General features: G+C 39.2%; 1 long non-coding RNA gene across 7 annotated transcripts in view; it reads left to right on the top strand.

The window, feature by feature from the left end:
* The window catches only part of LOC123951335, a 44,388-nt gene extending 19,704 nt beyond the window's left edge, over positions 1-24,684 (top strand). For 4 of the 7 annotated variants that reach the window (XR_006820454.1, XR_006820450.1, XR_006820453.1 and 1 more), the window contains 3 exons: positions 5,143-5,236; positions 21,990-22,134; positions 24,152-24,684. This is a non-coding gene — a long non-coding RNA (uncharacterized LOC123951335). Of the gene's footprint in view, positions 1-1,922; positions 2,029-5,142; positions 5,237-21,989; positions 22,135-24,151 lie in introns of all 7 variants that reach the window. The other 3 variants (XR_006820449.1, XR_006820451.1, XR_006820452.1) reach the window with 2 other exon arrangements.
* Positions 24,685-24,916: the final 232 nt, after the last annotated feature.

Raw genomic sequence — 24,916 nt, forward strand, 5'->3', positions numbered from 1 at the left:
ATTGGGCTTAGTGGTCAGACTGCTCTATCTAGACTGCTTGGCAATTACACTCCTTATAAATAAGTGGCTCAAACTGCAGTCTGTGATGAGCTTTGTTGGTGCGGATCAGCTTCTTGAGAAGCTAATTATATTCACATGGATGAGATTGTTTCTAAATCTGAAAGGTTGAAGGCCAGATCCTGGACTGGGTGATTGCATGAATATACGTGCCTGCTTTGTGGGAATCTGGGTGAACTGCGCATCCAAAAAATCCTGATGTCTCAAGGCTCACCTTTTCTTAACTTTTTCAGCTATACTGTTCATGTTATTGTGATTTGAACCAAGTTCTTAATGTTATTTTATGTCATATTAACATGGGAGATAGTTTGCAGATATCCTCTTAAGGAAAAAAGTTATTCATTTATGTCTTTTATTTTTGAAAATGTAAGGACTCGATGTTTTGCAAGAAATGTTGAGTTATTTGAGTATCCACCTGCCTGAAATTGAAGCATTGGACACATTAAATATTTCTCATTCAAACTGTTGTGTATCTTTCTCTTTTCTTCATTGCCAGCTTTATTGAATGAGCCATTTGCTCTCACTGCCTCCACTTCCTTGGTGCCAAGTCTCCCCTCTCCACCCTCTACCATCTGGCTCCCACCTCCTTCTGTAGAACTCTGTTAGGTTTCTGACTGATAATAGAGCTTCTTAATCCTCATTTCACTTGACTAATCTGCAGAGTTGAATGGCCTGTTTTATGCCATTCTTTTGAAAGCATACCTCCTTCCTTTTCTGATGCCCAAGACCTACTGTCTCCTCTTAATTTTTCTCCTGACAGTGCATACCCCTTTCTCTCTGGTGCATTTTACTGCAAGCTTTTTTGAAAAAGAAATATAGTGTGGCAAATGAATCTCATCTTCTATTCTCTCCCTCCAGTCCCGTCTATTCTCCTATTCTGCAATTGTGTTGTCATTGATATGCTCTTCTGTATTTGTGTATCCACATACAGTGTATGTTATGTTGTAAAATTTCACATATACAGAATCATGGCATCCTTTTAGCTTGCTTTTACTGAACATTATTTGAGAATTACCTATTTTGATATATCTAGATTGAGTTAATTCATTTTAAATTCTCTGTAATCATTTGTTTATAAATGAATGACAGTTTTAACTACCCTTTAAATATAGACTTTTTAAAAAATAAATACAGACTTTTTAAATTAAGACTTGATTGTTTAGAGCCATTTTAGGTTCACAGCAAAATTGAGGGGAATGTACAGAGATTTCTCATCTCTATACTGCCTACCCCCACACTTGCATAACCTCCCTCATGATCAATATCCCCACCAGAGTTGGCATTTGTTACAATTGATGAACCTATATTGACACATCACAATCACCCAAACTCCATAGTTTGTTTACACTACAGTTCACTTTTGGTGTTGTAAGTACCATGAATTTGGGCAAATGTATGCTGACATGTATCTACCATACAGTATCATGTAGAATAGTTTCACTGCCCTCAAAATCCTCTGTGTTCTGCCTATTCATTCCTTCCTCCCCACAAACCCCTGGCAACCACTGACTTTTTTATTGCCTCCATAGTTTTGTCTTTGCCAGAAAGTTACAATTGGAATCATATAGTATGTAGCCTTTTTAGACTGCCTTCTTTCACTCAGTAATATGCATTTAAGTTTCCTCCATGTCTTTGTTGGCTTAATATCTCATTCTGATTTAGTGCTGAATAGTATTCCATTTTCTGGGTGTACCGCACTTTGTTTATCCATTTACCCACTGAAGGGCATATTGCTTCCAGGTTTTGGCAGCTATTAATAAAGCTGCTATAAACATCTGTGTGCAAATTTTTGTGTGGGTCTGTTTCCAACTCCTGAATACAAACTTTTAAGAGACTTTGTTGTTCTTATTTTATATTTTTTAAAGTGATTTCAACTATTCCCATCCCACCAGCTACCAGTTATAGCCCAGTGACCTCCACAACTCCGTTTGCCTTGGAGATCAAGTTGGGGATAATTTCAGCAATCTCCATGTATGTATTTTTTGTACGTATTGAACTTGCCTAGATTGCCCATTGTTATTACTCATGGAAACTTTCATTTCTTCTCACACCTTATTACTACCATTGGAAACACTACTTCTCTCCCAGTCACGAAAGTAGAAAACTTGGAATCACTTTTTATAACCTATTTCTGTCTTCTTTTTTTCCTCTAATTGTTTATCTAATCCTGATTCTATACACACAACAAAATGTCTGTTTTTTTTTTCCTATGTCCACTTCCATTGGGTTAGACCAAGCCTTTATTATTCTTACTGAACTAACACAATTTCCTTCTTAAATATTTGCCATGCACCTAATTTTCCCCCATTACTGTTTATCCTTCATCATGCTGCCGTAGTTATCTTTCTAAAAAAGAGCAGATAAATTGTCTAGAAAGGGATAGTAAATATTTTAGGCTTTGTGGATTATGTGGTCTCTGTGGCAACTATTCAACCCTGATGTTGTAATATGCTATTCATTAGACAAGAATACATAAATGACTAGGTATGGCTGTGTTCCAATAACACTTTGCTTGTAAAAATAGTAAGCTAGATTTGGCCGTGGGCTATAGTTTGCTGACCCCTGTCCTACAACGTAACTTGGATCATGTATCTTCCCATTTTCTACAGAAAATGCCTTTCCATTTTCTACAGAACATGATGTTCACCATCCTTCTAAATCGGGCATTACTAACTTACCACTTAGGGTCAATTTCCTCAAGCTCTGAAGTTTTCATCTGTAGTCTCATATGTTCCTTGATATCTCCTGATTTGATGGCGATGGGAAAGATGGTTTGGTGGTAGGTGGGCTTGGGGATTTGGTTATGAGAGGACGAAAATGCTTCCATCTAATAGTTCCATAATCTCAGTAAATGATGGGCAAGGATACCTGCTGAGAGTCAAAGGTGGAAGAGGAGGAGTAGAAAATCAAAGAAAGAGGATCCTGATCAATATCGATCATTCTGGGGAACAGAAACGTAAAATTATTAGAGAACTGTACCAAGATTTCTGGGTCATACCAAGATTCAAACTGTGGCCTGAGATTATGACTTTAAAGTGATACTAGTTATGAGATTACCTAATCTGTGATCGGTAACACTCCTGTGTGAACAAGGAGAAAGTCTGAAGTCAGAGGAGTTCATACATGGATTGGGGGTTTTGTAGGGTGAGCTCAGTTGAGGAAGAAAAGGAACTGAGAGTTGAAAGTATTTGCAAAGGGGCAACCTGTTGATGATAACGGAATCTGTGCCAAACCAGTTAAGAAGTGATGACAGGAGGGGACTGACTGATGGATGATGAGAAAGTGGGCGGATGAGAGGATCAGATGTCCCTACAACATTGAAGAACTATGTGATTGTATGGAAGTACTTGTGCCTATGGAATACATAGGAAGCTGCCATAGTTAAATGTTCCAATAGGATGTTTTTTAAAAGGTTTGCATTTTTTAAGAGATGTAAAGGTCAAGGGTGTGACTATAAGATAAATGACTGAAGTGGAAAAGAAAAAGTGTCGATGGAATATAGAAATCAAGAAACTGAGAAACTGGGACTTTTTGATGGGTTGCCCACTTAGTTATTGAAGTCACCCAGGATAAAGAAAGGAAACCCAAATGGAATAGTGCCAGGAACAGAAGGCTAATGAAAGCAGAGGTAGGACGAAGAGGCTGGGAAGAGCATATAAGAAGCTGTGGGAAACAGTGATCTATCCAAATGACATTAGCATTGAAAGAACAGTGATTTTTGCAGGAGAGTAGGGTGAGATAATTTGGAAGCAGAAAGGGGGAGCATGGAGTTCACCTACCTCAGTCAACTCAATATGATCAACTCCTGGCCCTAATGTTTGTTCAGGGCCCAGGCAGGTGTCAAGTAAGTTTAGGAGGTGAGAGGAATAAATATCTGAGGAATAAGAAATCGCTTTTTCATGCTGGGGTCACGGGAGACACTCATAGGGTTTGGGAAGAGAGGGAAGTGGAGAGGATGTACAGCTTATGAATTAAGAGTTTGTGAGGAAAAAGAATGACTTGGGTTAGGACTCCTGCAAATTACTGAAGCATGATGGCATCAGTTCTGAGAGACTCACCTTGTAATCCTCTCGGTGATGGGTTGGCCTCAGGACTAGTGGCTATTCTTTCAGTAACTTTGAAAGTTCTAGATTCATCTGCTACAATGAGCTCAGTCAACGTGGGTGAGGCTCTAAATCTCTAAAAACCTTGGCTTTTCCATCTACGCTGTGAGGAATTGGTCTAAATAATCTCTTGAACTTCAGACATTTTAAATATCTGAGAGTAAAGAAATAGGGTCATGCCACACATGAGTTTGCAGTATTAGAAATAAATATTTATCTTGCAAATCAGTGATGTATCAAGAGTTAATATTAGAAAGAAAGATATCTGAGAGTTTATACATATGCCTCATTTGGCTTCAGAGCATGTTACTGATTTCTACAAAACAGATACGTCACAGAACAATCCAGCATATTTTAGAGATATTTGGTAACACCTTCCTGCTAAAGCAAATATACTTGGTTAGCCTACAAATATGAAATAGTAATAGATTTATGATATCTTGAATGTTAAGTAGTAAAGTTGAAACTGATTTGCCAACCCTTATCCTCTTTTTTTTTTTTTTTTTTTTTAAGATTCTGTTTATTTATTTGACAGGCAGAGATCACAAGCAGGCAGAGAGGGTGGTGGGGAAGCAGGCTCCCTGCTGAGCAAGGATCAAGCCAGATGCGAGGCTTGATCCCGGGACCCTGAGATCATGACCTGAGCTGAAGGCAGAGGCTTTAACCCACTGAACCACCCAGGCACCCCAACCCTTATCCTCTTTATCCTTACTCCCTTTCCCATTCAGTTTATATCATTAGTTAACTATATTATTATTGTAACAGTAGAATAATGCATGAATGAGATACTTGAAAGTATACAATCATAATTGGTAAAGGGAATGAGTTAGTGAGGAGGTTCATTCAATCAAGAATGAAAATGCTTCACATGTTTTAATATTTCGACTAATTTCCAACTAACCTATTTGAATTGATCGATTACTTCAGTTAACCGTGTTACCACACTAATAGCCTACTTGTTAAAAACTTTATTTCACTCCAGATTATGAATCAGCTTTGGATCTAATCAGATGACGGATCTTATCAGCTGAGGAGTTTGTCCTGATGTCTTGATTTTAGCTGAGTTTGGTGTCCAGGTAGGTGTTTTGTTGAATAGCTAAGACTCTCTTCAAAGAGATAGATCTCTAAGAGAAAAAACCAGCAAAGTTTGAGCTTTGTTGGAAAAGGACATTGGATAAAATCAAAGGGGGGGTAATGTGGACATTACATATTCCTTATTTGCAAATAATGCTATATATTAGAGCTAAAACCTTAAACATGTGAATTAATTTCACTCACTTACAGGAAAAATGTTAAAAAAATTGGAATGTTTCATTAGTTGGAAAATGAATATGTGTAAAAGTGGTGTAGAGGCTTCTTTATCTTATGATATTGAATGGAATTTAAATGTTCGTATTTGAGAAATTTGGTTTATTTCATACTAGGTATTGCAATTACAATTTGGGTAATTGGCCACTAGATGGCAGGACTGTAATATGCATGTGGGTCAGAAGACACTATAAAGGGACGTTCTGTAGGTGTAGATAATTTTAAAAGTCAATACATGGAATTCCTTGCAATACAGTTTAAATGCACAAGTTAAGCAAATACTTACATGTTAGGATTTTTGTAAATGCTGGAGACACAAAAATTAATGTTTTATGACCTATGTCACCAAAGAGATGATAGTTGGAGGTAGGTGTGAGGTTTTCTTGTTTTTTAAAGCACTAATGTGGTAAACACTGTTTTTACAGATTTTTTATTTCAAAGTGTAATGGGAACTTGGGACCATTAAAATTAATTCTGCCTGTGATGATGTTGTTGAGACAAGCAAGAAGTTCTTGGGAAGTTACAGAGAATGTAAAATTCTGAGGAGGAGCTTGTCTTCTAAAAAACATAATCTAAAACAAAAAATACAAAAATAACATCTTTTACTGTTATGGATAAAGTGACAATGTAAAATTTGAAATAAGATTAAAAAATGAAACTAATTCTTCTTCTTTTTTTTTTTAAGATTTTACTTATTTGTCAGAGAGAAAGGGCACAAGCAGGGGGAGCAGCAGGCAGAGTGAGAAGCAGCTCCCTGCTGAGCAGGGAGCCCCATGTAGGACTATATCCCAGGACCCTGGGGTCATGACCTGCACCAAAAGCAGACACTTACCTGACTGAACCGTCCAGTGGCTAATTCCTATGTAATCTTCACTTCTACTCCAGTGGTTCACAACCAAGGACAATTTTGCCTCCCATGGCACATTTGGCAATATCTGGAGACGTTTAAAAAAACAAACAAACATTTTATTTTTAAGTAATCTCTATACCCAGTGTGCAGCTTGAACTCACAACCCCAAGGTCAAGAATCACACCCTCTATCAACTGAGCCAGCTAGATGCCCCATCTGGAGACATTTTTGGTTGTCACAGTTCGGGGGCGGGTGCTGATGGCATCAAGTATGTGAGGGTCAGGGATGCTACTAAACAGCCTAGTATGAACAGGACAGGCCACCACAAGAAAAAATTACCTGGCCCGAAATGCCAACAGCACCGAGGTATTATAAGTATAGGTAAGTGAATCTAGATGTTTAAAATTGGACAAGAGAACACAAGTAAAATTCAGCATTTTGGAACTTGAAAACTAATTTTTGTCTCAAGTTCAGGAGCAAATGACATCTGGTGTTTGGGAAAAAGAAAGTCTGGAAACAGCACCTTGGATTAAAGATATCTGGGCAAGTGAACTCAATGGCATTCGAATATGTACAGTTGGAGCTAGGACAACACAAGCTCAGTTTTGCCTTGGCTAAAAAGGGTTGGAGGGCGGAGTGGCCAGAGTCAGAACTGTGGAACATGCAAATCAGGATTTGGATCTCAGCTTTGGCATTTATTAGCTGTGTGATGACTCATTTTACTTCTTAAGTTTCTATTCCTTTAAAATGGGGGAACTTGTTGAGAGGATTAGAAATGTGTATTAAATACCTAGGACATAAAAGGTACTGCGTAGGGGCGCCTGGGTGGCTTAGTTCGTTAAGCGTCTGCTTCCGGCTCATGTCATGATTCCAGGGTCCTGGGATCCAGCCCCGCATCAGGCTCTCTGCTCAGCAGAGAACCTGTTTCTCTCTTTCCCTCTGCCTGCCGCTCTGCTTACTTGTGCTCTCGCTCTCTCTTTCTGTCAAATAAATAGATAAAATCTTAAAAAAAAAAAAGGTACCAAATAAATGGTGTTTAACATGACTGAGGTATTATTAAGGGTCCAGTTATATCTCCCCTTGCACAGTTGTCTTTGCCCCTTTTGGAAAATTAGTCAGAATACAACTGTGTGTCATAACACTGAAAATAGAAAAACATATGAATTGTGGGATGGGGAGAGGAAAAGTAAATGACAAAACACAAAACTTTTGCAAGGCATCATTGGAAGAAGTATTGAATGCTGAGTCAGAATCTCTAAGCTTTCTGAACAGTATTGTTATCTGTCAGGGAGAAAATAGCTAATATTTCCATGAGGAGGCGAGGGGGTCTGGGGGTGGGGGTAGGGGAAGATGATGCTGTGATTAGCCAAATGCAACCTGGCTAAATCCAACTGTGCTGTCCTTCACCTACACAGCTGAAGGGAATGAAGCTCACAACCGAGCTGTCACTACCACAGTTCCAAAGTAGGTGACATTGCCCTACAGTGATACTGTGTATCTCCAGTCCATACTCTCCTTGTTGATTACTTCATGCTTTCTGAACTTCAAACCTCCAAGGCCTTCTTTACCTTCCTACCATAATCACTCTTGGCTAATGATCTTTGTTCCTATTTCACTGGCAGAATGGAAGCCTTCATAGGAGAACTTTCATGGACTCTCACACTTCATGTACTCGCCTCTTGCTCCTGTTTCCATTCACTCTACCTTCTTTCTCCATTACTAAGCATGCACTTGAACCATCTGTACTCTTAGCTAAGGCCAGCCTCTCACTGATATACTACATTCCATCCCTTTTCACCACTAAAGGCGTGACTCCAGTAATTCTCACCCATTCTCTTGGATCATGACTATTCCCAATCTTTTGTATCATTCTTTTTTTTTAAAAAGATTTTATTTATTTATTTGACAGATAGAAATCACAAGTAGGCAGAGAGGCAGGCAGAGAGAGAGTGGAGGAAACAGGTTTCCCGCTGAGCAGAGAGCCTGATGTGGGGCTCAATCCCAGGACCCTGGGATCATGACCTGAGCCAAAGGCAGAGGCTCTAACCCACTGAGCCACCCAGGCGCCCCCTTTTGTATCATTCTTATCACCATACCAACTGCTGTTATTTCTCCCATTATTATTTTTTTTTTTAGCTGTGCCAGCTTCATTTTGCTTCTTTTGTATAAAACAAAACTTTTGAGAATCCTCTGTATTGACCGGCTGACTTTCTCTGCTTCCATTTTCTCTTGAACTCAGTCCATTAGGCTTTCAGCATCACTGCTCCACAAAAACTCTGCTTTTCACCAGGGCAATTTATATTGCTAAATTCAATAACCAACTCTCATGTTTCATCTTCCCTGAACTATTAGCAACATTTGATATGGTCAGTTACATTTTCCTCCTTAAAACATTTTCTTGGTTTTCTAGCTACCACACCTTGCTGGCTTGCTTTCTGCTTTGTTCCTTCTCAATCTCTTGCTTTCCCTCTACATGCTCCCTCTCCCAACCTCTGTATCTGGGAAAGCCCTGTAGTTAGTCCTGAGAACTCTTCCTTTTCTATCTATATTCAGTCTCTTCATAATTTTATCTAGTGTCATGGCTTTAAATACCATATGCTGATGATTCCCATATTTATATCTCTGGCTTAAACCTCTATCCTGAATCACAGGCTTGTTGCCTAAACTTCCTAAACCTCTTTAGTTCTATCTCAAAATTAATGTGTCTAACACTGAACCCTATATATAAAATCCCGAATTTCTTCATTTCAGTTAATGGAAATGTAATTCTTCATTTGCTGAGGCCCAAACTTTGGAGTGATGCTTACTATCCCCTCTCTTGTATTGAGAACATCTCACATCTAAAATGTCAGCAAATTCCATTGTCTGACTCTGTTTTCAGTTATATCCCAAATCTGTCTTATCAATCCATTTCTCAAATGGCATCTTCTCAGTGATGCTGCCGTTTGATCACTCAATCTAAAATTTAACGTGTATTTTTAAACATTTTCTCTATAATCCTTTCCTGATTTAGTCTTTCTCCTTAACACTTAACACTCTCTAGATACCACGTATTTCTATTCTGTGATTTCTTCTGCTCTTTGTCAATCTTCCATCTCCAAGAGAACAGGGATTTTTGTCCATTTTGTCCATTATTAGAATAGCAGTGCCTAGAACAGGGCTTGCCATACAGTAGGTATGTTTATTGAATTTTAAATGACTATTTTGTTGAGTGAACATCAAATGAATCTGGTAACCCTATAACCAATCACAATGGGGAGAAAGGTTAGAATAGACATGAAAATTTGTCACGCAATAATACTCACCAATGTAATTTGGTAAAACATATCAAAAAACATTTCCTCTCAAAATCACTAAAATTACTTGAAATCCTTCAGAGCCATAACTAATGGTCAGAGATATGATAAGTGTTGCCACATGGCTTGGTGAAGAGTAGGCAAAACTAGGAAAATTCAGTTCTCCTATGGATATATCTGGAAAACAAAGCTATCCTTCTTAGGGACTTTGACAACCCTATTTGTTTTAAGGTTTCTTGACTGGTATCTTAATTGATTGCTGTAACTAAAATAAGTAACCCAAAATGTTAGGAAATAAAATAATTTGTTTTATGGCTTATAATTCCACGGCTTCCCTGGGTAATTCTTCCCAACATGGTATCGTCCAGGGTCACTGGGACAGCATTAGTCATCTGAAGGCTTGACGAGGAGCTCAGCCAGACCTTTCAGCCAGGTTTCAGTTCTTTCCACATGGTCCTTACACTGAGTTTGAAGTTATTGTGACTGGGTTCCAAAAGCAAGCATTTTAAGTAGGGAGCAGAAGCTGCTGGGTCATTTGAGGGCTAGACCCAGAACAGGCATAGTATCAGTTCTGTTTTATTCTATTAGAGTCATCATAGGCCCAGCCCAGAGACTGTGGAAGGGGGATTGCACAAGAAGTGTGGTTCATTAACTATCTGCCATTTTGGATACTTTTATTAGACACCTCTGGAACACTGAAATGCATTCATTCGGCCTACATCTGGTTTCAGCGGAAGCCAAACTGTATACTTCTGTACAAGTTCAGACTGACTTTGCACTTCCTACTTCAAGTGAGAGCCAGATTTTTCAGCTTCTGCCCCAAATCCTTCTCTGATACTAGGGAACCTGAAAATACAGGTGACTTACCCTCTAGGACAACCTTATATCACTAGGAGATGGAAACTCTGGCCTCTTGTCCCTTGGGAAGATAATTCTGGGAAACATGATGTCTATATCAGGACCCTCAATATCTGATGAATTGAGCTTCTTTTGCCCATTGTGAGAACTTTGGTTATGGACACTTACTTTGGTTTTTCTACTTTCTGAACTCACTTTCCTTGGTCCCTCATTCCTTTGTCCCAGGATCTCCTCCCAAATAAACTACCTGCATTCAAGATCTTTCTGACTCTTCTTTTTGTGGGGAAAAAAAACCTTAGACATTTTATCTAATGAGAAAAATCCTTTCATGTTTCATTTAAAGAACAAAGTTGGGACTTCTGAAAATGGTTGAACCTGTGTCTATAAATTCCAGTCTTTCCATTTCAGTAAAAGGGTTTATAGTCTAAGGGCTGAAAATGTGTTTCAGTGTATAAAGCTAATTGAAGTTTAGTCCTTGTTAAATGGAAACCAACTGAAGAAGATGACTCATTCTGTCTTGGCCATTCCTGCAAAGAAGTTGGATGGCTCCAGATTTAGAAACAGTGCATTTAAATGTGCATGCAACTTTCCTTTTTTCAAGATAAATTAAACTCTCCTGGAAAGATAATACTGTCCCCTTAGGAAAGGTGATTATTGTAAAACTTTCCTGTCTTAGGAAAAGAAAATAATCAGTCCAAAACTTTTAAGTATGGTGTATAAGGTAAGAGCTGACACCTTAATTCAGTGGATAATTCAGTTCAGCTGAAAGAAATTTTTATGCAAACTTCGGAAGAGTTTCAATATAAATGTGAATGTATTTACACTAGTTGAATTGATATTTGAAGATACATATTTGAAGTAATGTACTTAAGGTATATTTCTTTTACAATTTATTTGTATATCATCTTCAAAAAATGATCTATAGCTACTTACAATGATTCATGAATGTGACCGGGTAGAAGATATTGGAATTAAAAGAAGAAAGTGTAACAGCATGGGGCACAGAGCAGGTATATATCCAAAGATATGTTCTTCTATGCTGGCCTTTGTCATCTCTACTCCACTTGGAATGAATATAGAAAAATACCTGCAGAAGACTGAAGTTCTCCCCAAAATACAATTTTGATCTTTTCTAGTATACAGATGAACATAAAATGGAATTCAAGAGTTCTGCTCTCTGTAGCATGGCAACGATTGATTTAGCTTGAAAACAATTTAAAGCATTTATAACCAGGTACTTGCTTCAGCTAAAAAACCACAAAAACAGAATTCTTGAAAATTCTTCTTTTAGCACCTATAGAATACTTGACCTTGAAGAGCTATTCCCTCACACTTCTTCCAAGATGCTCTATTTGTTCAATGTTCACCAAGATAACTGAGATAACTTGTATTGGCTTGTTGTTTAAAATTGGTTAAAAGTTCTGGGGACATCTTCCAAAAATAACTATTTTCACATTTAAAAAGTTGGTCAGTAACACTCTTTTCTGGCAATAATGAGCTTACAGAACCTGTTGTTTGTTCAAGCTACTCACGATTTGAGATAATAATATAACCACATCATTAGTCTGTAAAACATTGTTCATCTTTCTGTTCTCTATGGAACTATGTCCAACTCATCTGAAAGCAGCATCTGATCGTTAAGAATCAAGTTATAAAGAGTGGTAGGGATAATAACTTTGCTTTACCCTTGTGGAAAATTTCAACTCTTCTATCAGAAATCTATTTTTGATAAATTTAAAGATTATTTTAGCTTGCTGTTCTAGTTGGAGAATAGCTTGAATTCATTTTGGTGTTACATGATTAAAAAAAAAAATTTAGTATGGCTTACAAGCTATCAATTCTCTGGGCAACCAGCCCCAGAATGACACTCACAAACCCACAGGACTTTCCAAAATTCCAGTTTATCTAGGTTGAACCCATAATTTCCCCTTGATGCCAGCCCAAGAATGTGGATATTAGCTCTTTTTTGTTTTTTCCTTTTATCCACTCAGCCCTGCCTCCAACCCCCCAAAACTGTCATTCCAACTGTAGAACTTTGCTTTTTGCTCCAGGTTATACCACTGTAATAACAGTGCCTTTAGCCAAACCACTTAACCTTTCCATGTCTCATTCCTCAGCTGAAAGCACCTACCTCATGGGGTTGTGGTGATTAAATGAGTTCATACACATAAACTGTAAAGCAGGAAAAATTATTTTTTTTCTTCTACCCTCATAGGCCTTCTGTAAATTGGCTGACAAAAAGATAAACTTGAAAACAGTTTCTTAGCATGTACATTGAATACATACAGAGCACTCAGAGATGAGGAACTCAAAGGAGTGGTTAGAATTTGGGGTCTATAGACTAACTTAGGGGAGATGATAGAAAAGAATACATATGAAAGAGCACATGGCTTTTTGGAAAGATAAATGGGTCCTTAAAGGCATATATGGGAAATATGATATTTTGTGACAGTGTGTATCTGGGTGTGGTGCCGACTTCTTGTCTCCCAGAAGCTATTAGAGTAGCTCCTGGGAGGAGATTTGTGACAACTGAGTTCTTTTGGGAGGCCCTGCTTTGAGGCAGATAAGGGATTTCAAGAACTCAAATGCCTTCAGCTCAAAATAATCCTGTCAAAGTGGCATATTTTGGGGATGGCATATCCTGATCCCCTTCAGTGTATAAGACCGTGTAATACTCTTAGAACATTCCTGACAAACAGCAAACACTCGCGGAATGCATGGTGCTGTTACTGTGATGAGTGCTATGATGGAATTCTGTTTGAGCATCCGTAAGTGAAGGTTTGGGTTGAGCTTTGCATGTACCAGAGCCCATGTCCACTGAGTTAAAGGTGAGGAAGATCTAAGGGCACCTGGGTGGCTCCATCAGTTAAGCATCTGATTCTTGGACTCTTGGTTTCAGCTCAGGTCATAATCTGAGGGGTCATGGAATCGAGCCCTGAGTCAGGCTCTGTGCTCAACAGGGAGTCGGCTAGAAATTCTCTCTTTCCATCTTCCTCTGTATCGCACCCCCACCCCGGCCCCGACTGCCTGCTCACACACACACTGTCTCTAAAATAAAAAAGACAATCTTCTTCTTCTTCTTCTTCTTTTTTTTTAAATAAGAAAAAGGTGAGGAGGATCTAATCCCTCACTTCTCTTTCTCTTTCCTTCAAGATTCTGAACCAGTTGAGAGCAAACAAGATAGTAGTGCTGCCTGGCACAGAGATGGCGTGGCTGGAAGCCGACTTCCGAGCCCCTGGGCGGTTTGTACAGTAGACGCTTGAGGCAGCACAGGCGGCAATGAGCCAAGAACTGTGCAAGGTCCAGGTGCCCCTCTGAGAGTGCAGATGTTTGCTTTACATTTTAAAAATTAAAGCCCAAAGTGCTCCGGCTGCCACTATAGAGGCTAGGCTTTCTCTTTCCGGCCGGCAATTATAATTTTCCTCTCTGCTGGCAAAGGAAAAGCTGGGTATGAATCGATTTGACTTTGTTAACCTGACACTACTCCTGTATTTACTAGTTGGGTATGAGCTAAATCACATTACAGAAACCTGTATGGCAGAACTGTCCAGCGAAGTTGTGACTCATGTTTCTTCTTTCCCTTTAAGGTTAAATCTGAATGTCAGGTCCTTACTCCAGCTGGTATGCGGCAAGTGGATGCAGGCCTCGGCCCCTGCCTGTGGGGTCCTGCCCACCTGCCAGCAATGGGAGGGTGTGGATTTGCACACAGGATCAGCTCCACCAGGGCTTCGCGGAATTCATTAAGTAACGACACACACAAACAGAGCAAACTCTGTGTCTAGAATTTTCACTCTGCTGGGTTTTTTTTATTGTTGTTGTTCGTGCATTTTTAATATCCTCTGTGACACTCTCTGAGTTTGCTGACCTGCTGGCCTGGTCAGCATATGGCTGATGTACCATATGAAACCATGTAAAGTTCCTCAGCAACCATTAAATCAATGTCAGTTATTACTATTATTACCCCTGATCAATAGAGAAATGTGGCCTACTGGATACTGGTTTCTCCCAGGTCTTTCCCATCAGTTCAGTCACTCCTTGTATGAAAAGTTGCTAGTAATTGCGATTTGCTAAGAATGGAAGATTTTTTTCCTTGGCATTTCTGAGAAGGCAGAAATGTTTGTCAAAGTCTCCAACACTTTGCTTAGAGAAAGGAAATGTTGATGGAAGTTCCTACATTTTGAGCCAAGGCAGAAACACACAGTGCGGATAATGAAGTTTCTATTTATAACATAGATTTGTACAGATTTCTCCACTGGAAGAACACAGGCAGTTGGACTACAGATCCCACATGTGTCCAAATATATTTTGTGTGACTTAGCTCGTCTCAAGGCTTCCCCGGGCCTACAAACACAAGCAGATGGTCCTGGCAGGGGTGACACCACAGCCTGTTTGCTGAAAGCCTCCTCTAGAGGCTTCCTTTGGGGGAGGGAATATGCACACTCAGTGGGGTGACCAGGATTGTGCATCTGGTTTGTCTAGACTGGCCAGTGTTCTTCTGTTGCATTAGCATCTCGAGTGGTTTGGCATTTGTCACTCTCAAAAATGTTCCAGTTTAGGTGATAAATAATATGCTTGCTTCAACATGAAGACACATCATATTTTCAGCTTGCCAAGGAATAAGTTCTAAAATCATAGAAGAAGATTTCTTTGCTAATGCATTGGACAATTTTGCAATAGAAGCCATAAAACTGATAGAGGTAAGAATGATGGAATCTCTCCGTATCTCTAAGAAATAGCTTGGGAATTAGAAGATTGAAAAGACCAAACACAGAGAAATTAGTAATGAAAAATCAAGAAGCCCAGCAGGCAGTTAACATGAACAGCCCCCAACATTTTGTAGACCTTCTTGGGGTCCCAACCAGCCAAAACGCAGAGGAGGATTCTTGGAGAGTGCAGATTATGCTCCAGGACTACCACCACTCTCTAGTGGTGCTGTGGAGCTCTTGGCTCATCGGTTGCTTGTGGAGCAGTACACTCTACATCTAGCCGGTTGAGCCTAGCTGAGTCCAGAAATGGGGTGAGTCTGCAGGATTTCTGACCGACCATTAATCTTCACTGGATTGGGGGTCACTAGTGAGATGGCTGGAATTGGGCAGTGGGTTAGATCCCTCCATCTGGAGGTAGCTAAGTCCCCTCCCGCTTTCTGAAACTTTTCAATATGTGCCAAATGGCAGGGTGTGAGAGGTAGGGAGAAGACCAGAAGATTGGTTTTGTGTAAGAATTCTTTCAATGGGAAAATCTTGCAGTGGAAGACACAAAGCTGTCAGGCAGTTTGGGGCAGAAAGGGGAATTGTCGTTACCAGAGTAACCAATGTGGCTTAGATCCAAATTTGATAAAAATACCCTTTGAGGGATTCTAGTTTTCACAGGATAGCATCCTGTACTTTCTAGGGACAAAGAAAAAAGCCTGGAAAAGTCCAGCCCAATCATTTCCCTATACTTTCAGAATTTGGGGCAGTGAACGGGTTGGGGACAGGATAATAGAGGTAGAGGGGAGGCAAAGATCATAATCAGAAAGTGTGAGGACAGATACAAAGTATGAAAATATCATATAACATGTAATAATGCCATATATTATTAGTAGACACACAGATAAAAGAATTATACAAACACGCATGGGTTGTATACACCCAGTATAAGGAAACAGTGATCCTGGGGGAAAAAGGAGGGGACAGAGATGGGCCACTGCAGGGCTTTTAGTTGTCTTTGTCATTATTCTTCTCCAAATTATATTGGAAGTGAATACTTTGAAAGCAGTGACAGGACTCTGATTTCTAAGTTCCTGGATTCTTAGGGGTCCTCTGAGAGCTCCATTACTCTTGACTTCCCACAGGGATCAAGCCAGAACTGCATATTCTTGGGTATGAGGTTCACCTTGCTCTTCCCTCCTAGCATGCTATTGCCAAGATTTACCTAAAACCCAATTATTATACATTTTGGTTACCATGGATTCTGAGTCACATATTTTCTCTCTCTCTTTTTTAAAGATTTTATTTATTTATTTGACAGACAGAGATCACAAGTAGGCAGAGAGGCAGGCAGAGAGAGAGGAAGGGAAGCAGGCTCCCTGCTGAGCAGAGAGCCTGATGCAGGGCTCGATCCCAGGACCCTGGGATCATGACCTGAACCGAAGGCAGAGGCTTTAACCCACTGAGCCACCCAGGTGCCCCACATTTTCTCTTAAGGAGAACGGTGTTTTATATATATATATATATTTGGTGTGATATTTTAACAAGTAAACTTTTTGGCCAATCAGTGACCCATATGCCAGGGGGGTGGGGGGGATGTGGAGGTGAGGGTAATGGCCTGGGAAGAGTTTATACTGTGCAGGAAGTAGAATGATTTGGAAAAATCCAATAAAGCAGTGGATGCATGGCAAAAATGGGCTAGGATGCATGGGAAGGGTTTTTCCTAGTTATAATAAGGACTCTGTCCCCTATTCATACTTTTCCAGTTCACAACATCTCAAAATGTCACCAGTTCACAACATCAGCATCACCTGGACCCCAAACTAGACCCGCTGAATCTGAAACTATGGGGCTGGTGCCAGCTATCTGTGTTGTACAAGCCCTCTAGGTGATTCTAAGACACACTAAAGTTTGGTAACCATTTCTCTGGACTCACTTCTTGTTGTCCACAATGAAGACAGGCCATTAAAAATCACCATCACACAGGACGCCTGGGTGGCTCAGTGGGTTAAAGCCTCTACCTTCGGCTCAGGTAATGATCTCAGGGTCCTGGGATCAAGCCCTGCATCAGGCTCTCAGCTCATCAGGGAGACTGCTTCCCCCACCCCGCCCCACCACCACCCCGCCTGCCTCTCTTCCGACCTGTGATCTCTGTCTGTCAAATAAATAAATAAAATCTTAAAAAAAAAAAAATCACTGTCACTGTTGATTTGAATCAAAAAGAAGAAATGAGAGAACAAAGAGAGTCAACAAAACCCAAGTGAAGGACAGGCGTAAGCTAGTAATTGAAGTAAACTATTAGCACTAACAGTAATGTAGACAAAATTAAGCATAACGATTTAAAATTATAGAAAAACCTAAAATAAAGAAAAAGATCTAAAATAATGCTCAAATTAAAATGCAATAAAATAAGCTAAAAATTAAAACTAGAAGGGGTAAATGAGTGAAACTTCCGATAAAAAGAACATCTGCCCCATGTATCCTTCATACCAGGCGCTCTTTTAAGAAAGATGACTCTTCTAACTCGTAATTCTCTCAATAACCCCATCAGACAGAACCATTACTATTTCCATTTTATAGCAAGGGAAAGCAGGCACAGAAAGAGTAGGTACTTTGCCCAGAGTCATACAGCTTGTTAGGTAAAATGAAGAGCAAAAATCCAGCTAGGAGAGTGATAAAAAACATACCTACTAAGAGAGGTCACTTAAAAATAAAAATAAAGCTCATGAGGTTAATGAGGTTAAAATGAAAGGTCAAGGGGTGCCTGGGTAGCTCAGTCAATTAAGTGTCTGACTCTTGATTTCAGCTCAGGTCATGATCTCAGGGTCCTAGGATTGAGTCCCACATCCCACTCTGTGCTCAGCATGAAGTCTACTTGTCCCTCTCCCTCTGTTCTTCCCCTGGCACGCTCTCTCTCTCTCTCTCTCTCCCCCCTCCCTCTCTCTGTCTCAAATAAAGCCCTTAAAAAAATAATAAAATTAAAAGTGGAGAAGTAGGAGAGGAAAAATATACTGTGGAAGCAAAGAGGAACAAGGTCTATAATGGAGTGTGGAGGTGGATATGCTTTCCAAGCATCAGGGGTGGGGCTGAAGAAGAATGTGGAGAGTCTGGCCACACCCTCATGGCTTCCCTATCATTTGACTCCGCCTTCAGGATTTTTCAGCTCTCCACTGAAGCTGGAAGCAGATCTTCTCCAACCAACAAATATCCTTTCAGTACAAATACCTTACCTGCTACTGTGCTGGGGCCTCATTTGGTTCTTTTTTAGAAAAAGTGGAAAACCTTTGCTTTGTCCTGTCTAATTGGGAGTTAATTTGCTTTGTCTCATTTGAAGATTTTTGTTTTGTTTTGTCTGAATCTTGGGTATGATGGCTTCAGTGCTTCTGAAGACACAAAATTTCCACTCACCGTTTAACAGAGAGAAGAACCTGAATGAAGCTCATTGAAATAACTACTAAGAGTATCTGAGTTTCAGAACAATGAGAATAGTTTTTTTCTATTTTAAGTTTTGTTAAGTGTGTTTTTCCCCCTGCTCATTTCTTATTCTGACTCTTCAGTGAAGAGGAACTGTAATGATGGTCCACAAACAAGGACAGAATATCAGGGAAGCTCACATCCCAGCAAGCCACCTCTCTTGGAGGTGAAGAGAGAAGAATGAGGGTGCATCCACATGTGTCCTGGCTTGTAGACCTACGATGAGCTGCCTAAAGCGATAGCTAACAAGAAATGGTTGGCTTGAAAGGCAGTGGGGAGTTTCAGGGTTTGCTCTCCTCTAGGAGAAGATCAAAGAGGGGTGGATTCCTTTCTCAGCACAGATGATCAAAGCTATGTGAAACACAAAGTCAAAACTGCGATTAGGGGCAGCTATCACTATGGAGTATAAAACTGATACTTGTACTACTTTAGAAAAAAAAAGTTTAGAATTAATGTTCTCTTGTATTAAAATGGAAAAAAGAAATATTGGGAATAATAAAACTGAAAGGGAAAGATTAATTGTGTGATATTAAATGATTTAGAGTACATACATTTTAGTTAATGAATAACACTTTGATTAGGTAATATCTATATAGAGTACGAAGAATTTTCAACTACCAACAAATATACTGTTAACATGAATCTTCCCTCCCACTCCTATTCTCTGGTTCTCTGGGTTTTTCCATTCAGGAGGCAATGAAATATATATTGTCAAATTTTGTTCAAAGATTTAAAAAAAATACATTTTTAAAGTTTATTTATTTAGTAATCTCTACCCCCAATGTGGAGCTCAAACTCACAAACCCGAAATCAAGAGTCATATGCTCTTCTGACTGAGCTAGCCAGGTGCCCCTAATTCAAAGATTTTTAAATGTTTTGAGTTGATCAATTATTTTACATTTAATTTTCTTTTCAGAGAGGGGTACATTATGGATCGCCTTATGACAAATTTCCTGGTCACTTAGCCTCTACTTTACTTGACAATTGCCAAAAAACAACCTTTCCTCTGCATTAGCACTGAAGAACCAATATTTCCTCTGAAATAGAATTTTCTAGATCTTGGGGTGAACATATAGGTAGAATCTGGGATGTCTTTTGCTGTTAGATACAGCTTGACAAAGGGATTTTTAATTAAAACATATTAGAGGATGCCATAAGATCAGCCTTAAAAAAATGAGAGTGGGCATATGGACATTGGGGAGGGGAGGCGAACCATAAGAGACTATGGACTCTGAAAAACAACCTGAGGGTTTTGAAGGGTCAGGGGTGGGAGGTTGGGGGAACAGGTGGTGGGTAATGGGGAGGGCACGTTTTGCATGGAGCACTGGGTGTTGTGCAAAAAGAATGAATACTGTTACGCTGAAAAAATAAATAAAATGGAAAAAAAAAAAGAAAGTAGAAAACAGAAGCAAAAAAAAAAATGAGAGTGGGAATAATAATGGTGACTGTTATTTGTCTAGTATCTACTGTGTGTGGAGTCTTTCAGTGCATTACTTCTGATTTTGAAGCTGGTAAGTTCACAGAAACTCTGAAAGGTAAACATTATCATGCCTGTTTTAAGACTGAGTAACTTACCAAAGCTCTATAGTTGGTAATAGCCAAAATTTAAACTCAGGCATTTCCAGTTCCAGTTTCTCTTTTACCATATTCTCATATTGGTGCATGATACTTTTTTTTTTAAAGATTTTATTTATTTATTTGACAGACAGAGATCACAAGCAGGCAGAGAGGCAGACAGAGAGAGAGGAGGAAGCAGGCTCCCTGCCAAGCAGAGAGCCCGATGCGGGGCTCGAACCCAGGATCCTGGGATCTTGACCTGAGATGAAGGCAGAGGCTTTAACCCACTGAGCCACCCAGGCGCCCCAGTGCATGATACTTCTTAAAAGGGGATGGCATGTGAAACTGCTAAGATCAAAAGAAAGGAGGAAAGAAAAGGATCAGTGTAGGAAAACATCTAAGGAGAAACCATGACCTTCAAAGAAGGCCAGGTTATTCAAAAAGTCTGGGCTTTTGTTAAAAAGAACCATTCCATATTTTATATAGCATCACAAACTAATATTTCCCCCTTTACTAGAGTCGTTTTCTCTAGTATTTATGAGGATTATGTTGTCACAGTAGATCTCCTTTGGGAGGAGGACCTTTTTTTTTTTTCCTCCTGTCTGAATGTTTGTGCTGTTGTATCTGTAGTTTCCAGTGTTGGTTCACCTGGACCTGGATACTCTGTAACTAATTCCTGGACAATTAAGCTGAAGGGTAACAATATTAGATGCAAGATCTCCACACTGGCCCTAAGCTTTATGGTTACGGTTGGGGTGTCTGTGAGAGAATATTCTAATGGTTTGCCAAAAAGACTATAATAGTTACCCATTGTTGCATTTTAGTTACCCTAAAATGTAATGGTTTAAAGCAACATTCATTATGGTACAATTCCTGTGGGTAGGGAATCCAGGTTCCTCTGGTTCAGGGTCTTTCAGAGGTTTGCAGTTGAGGGGTTGGCTGGGGCTGTAGTCCTCTCCAGGCTTGACTGTTGGAAGATCTCCTTGCACACTCATTCATGTGGCTGCTGGTTGGAGACATCAGTTCTCTGCCACACCAGGCTCTTCATAGGGTAGCTCACAGCATGGCAGCTGATTCCCTAAGAACAAGCAAGCAAGAGAACAAGAAAGGGTGCTTAGCCTAGAATGTACAGTTTTTTGTAATTCAGTCTTGGGAATTACATGCCATCCCATCTGTTGTGTTCTCTTTGGTTCTGTTCCTTATAGACAGGTTAATAAATCCACTCTATAGTCAAGGGGAGGGGATGGCGCAAGAACAGATTAGCAGTCAGGATACAGGGGTCCTTGGAGGCTGTATCCAAGGGTGCCCATGAAAAGACACTATACTCTCCTTGCCTGCTCCTTTAGAACCTGTTTACTACTTTGTTCCTCTCTTTAAACTCTTTAAAAAAAAAAACAACAAAAACAAGAGCTATGTCTCTTTTGTTTACTAACAAATGTGATACCTAAAATATAGTCAATAAATGTTTAATAAATGAGTAGGTTAAAGGATAAATTTTAGAAATGGTTATGTTATAATTCTCATACAAGTTAATGTCTGTCAGATTTTTACTTAAGTCACTAATTAATGAGAGAACAAGGAAGATATAATAAACCACTGAAATGAAAATTTAGAGTACCAACTATTTACTGTCAGATAAGGAATGCCGAGATGATTTTTATGAATGGGTGCAAACTAGCCAAAAGCAATATTTGCAGGACAATAATCAGTGACATTCACTGAACACAATTTGCATTTCTAAGGCTAGAAATTGTTCTGATTACTAATAGTTTTCTATAATTAACTTCTCTCTCTACAGTGCTGTAAGATGGTTGAAGGCAAAGGCAGAGATTACCTGTATTGATGAACTAGACAGTGTGCTCACTAAGTTTCAAAATCTTCCAGAATTTTTTCTTGCAAATGAATGCTACAGATGGAGAAAATGCACCCCAAGGAAAGGCCAGGTAAGAGGATAGTCTTAGTTCTTTTCTCGTCAAATTCATATAAGCAGTTAGGATACTTAATTAGGACTTAAAATTCCTTGATTATTAAAGAACATTTTAAACATGTTAGAATATCATAGATGGATCTGCCCACGTTCACAATGTTATTATTCCTTTATACATGGCTCTTGACCTTGTGGGATAGAAACTATCTCTGGCAGTAGAGAGCAAAACCAAACTATTTCAGATCTTCAGGGATTGATGGAGTCCTGTGGTAGATTCCAGGGTCTGTGAGATTCAGAGTTCTGTCAACAATTTCCAAATGTAGGTGGACCAGCTACATAAAAATCTTGGTGGGGAGTGTGTGACTGTCAGGGGGTTATGTCTTTGTCAAAAATTTTTACTCATGGGCTCTATCCTAAACCTACTAAATGTAAATGTATTAAAGTGAGGCCTAAATAATCTTAAGGTACTCCTCAGATCATTCTGTGTGACTTATTTTTTTTTTTTTAAAGATTTTATTTATTTATTTGACAGAGAGAGAGATCAGAAGTATGCAGAAAGGCAGGCAGAGAGAGAGGAGGAAGCAGGCTCCCTGCGGAGCAGAGAGCCCGATGCGGGGCTCGATCCCAGGACCCTGAGATCATGACCCGAGCCGAAGGCAGCGGCTTAATCCACTGAGCCACCCAGGCGCCCCTGTGTGACTTATTTTTTTATGCACTAGTCTAGATCAGTTCTCATTGAAGTCATTTATGGTTCTGTGGCTATGACCAAAATGCATCTAAAGAGTTTACGGAGGCTTTGAGTCTACCAGGGATAAATTATAGATGGCTTTCTCTTTGAGTTTTTCCAGGTGAATATGGGAATAAAGATCCTTGAGAATGCATAGTATGCTATCAACTTAGCCGTAAAATCACTACAGAAAAAAAAAAAAAAGAAAAAGAAACAAAATAACAAGAGGTGCCACCACAGATCTCTTGCTATATCCTCAAATCATAAACACGGCTATTATAGAATTAACTAATTTTCATAGCCTCAGTAAAAAGCCTTTTGATAGTATCCATCTGTGTAAGTTTCAAAAATATTTGCAGAATGTCCTTCTAGGTCCTACTGGAATAAGAAAATGACAATTATTTACATTTTTTCTACCATGCAGATATTGCTGAATCTTTTCAGTATACTCAAAATGCTACAACTATTTGAAATTCAAATGAACATTTTCCATCTGTAGTCTTCATTAACATTGTAATGGTATGATTTCAGATGTTTCTGTTGATGAATATTAGTTTTCTTGAGCTTTATACCCAGTAGTTTTAATTTTGTAATCCATAAAGTGTAACGGGTAATCTGATTTAGATCATATGTATATATATAGTGTGTGTGTGTGTATATATATATAACTGTATATATGTATATATATTATATTTACTATATGTAAATCATAGAGTGAGAACAGACTTTAGAATGATTAGTTCCAATATCCTTATCAGAAAGGGGAATGGTTATGGACTGAATTGTGTCCCTGCAAATTCATATGTCGAAGTCTAATTCCCAGTACCTCAGAATGTGACTGTGTTTGGAGATACAATCTTCAAATAGGTAATTAAATTAAGGTGAAGTCATTAGGGTAATTCCATATGAAATGTGTCCTGATGAGAGGAAGTTTGGACACAGGCATTGTCTTAGTCTGTCTGGGCTGCTATAACAAATTATCATAGACTGGGTGGCTTATAAACAACAGAAATTTATTTCTCATGGTTCTGGAGGCTGGGAAGTCCAAGATCAGTGAAGCAGCAGATTTGGTGTCTGGTGAGGATCAGCTTCCTGGTTCGCAGACTGCTATCTTTTTGCCATGCCCCAAAAGGGACAAAGGCTCTCTGTCGTCTCTTGTATAAGGTCACAAATTCCATTCATGAGGGTAATACACTTCATCACCTAATCACCTCCTTAAGTACTCCCAACCTAAACCATCACATTGAGGATTAGGATTTCAATGTATGAATTTTGGGGATACACAAACATTTATCTATAACAGGAGGCAGGTACAGAGGGAAGATGACGTGAAGACACAAGGAGAAGATGGCCATCTGCACGGGAAGGAGAAAGAATTCAGAGGTGACTAACTCTGCTAATGACCTCAATGTGGGACTTTTATCCTCCAAAACTGTGAGAGAATAAATTACTCTTGTTTAAACAACAGCACTTTGTTATTGCAACTATAACAAAATAACATAGGAACCAAATTGCCCAAGGTTAAAGAACCAATTAGCTATAGGACCAAGACTGAAATGTCCAAGTCTTCTGCCTTTCAGTTTGGTATATTTTCCTTTTTGTTGTAATGCTCTTAATACGTGAAAAATTAATTATTAAAAAGCTTTAGTTATGCAAAATCATAGGACCATAACAGAGTAGTTTGAAGATTGTTGTTGTTCTTCATTAGCTTTCAACATTAGATGGTCTTAACAAATGTTGGATATCAGCATGGGATGCACATTAAGGGTAACACACTCAATGCCCTGAAATCCTGGACTAAGGACTGTACCATTTCAAATATACAGAGCCTATTAAAAATAAAAAACTTTGACACTTGCTGTTATATTCATCTCATCTTGGCCTCACTTCTGCTTACCAGTTTCTCAGCTTACTTTCTTCTGTGCTGTGTGTAGTGTCTGCAATCCCACAACTTTCTCTCTATGTAATTTGAATCCAGCTTCAAGCTACCATTGCAGATAGCTTTTTTTTTCCATTTTATTTATTTTTTCAGCGTAACAGTATTCATTGTTTTTGCACAACACCCAGTGCT

This window comes from Meles meles, chromosome 10 (genome assembly GCF_922984935.1).
Source record: "Meles meles chromosome 10, mMelMel3.1 paternal haplotype, whole genome shotgun sequence".
In the NCBI taxonomy this organism is placed as follows: Eukaryota; Metazoa; Chordata; class Mammalia; order Carnivora; family Mustelidae; genus Meles; species Meles meles.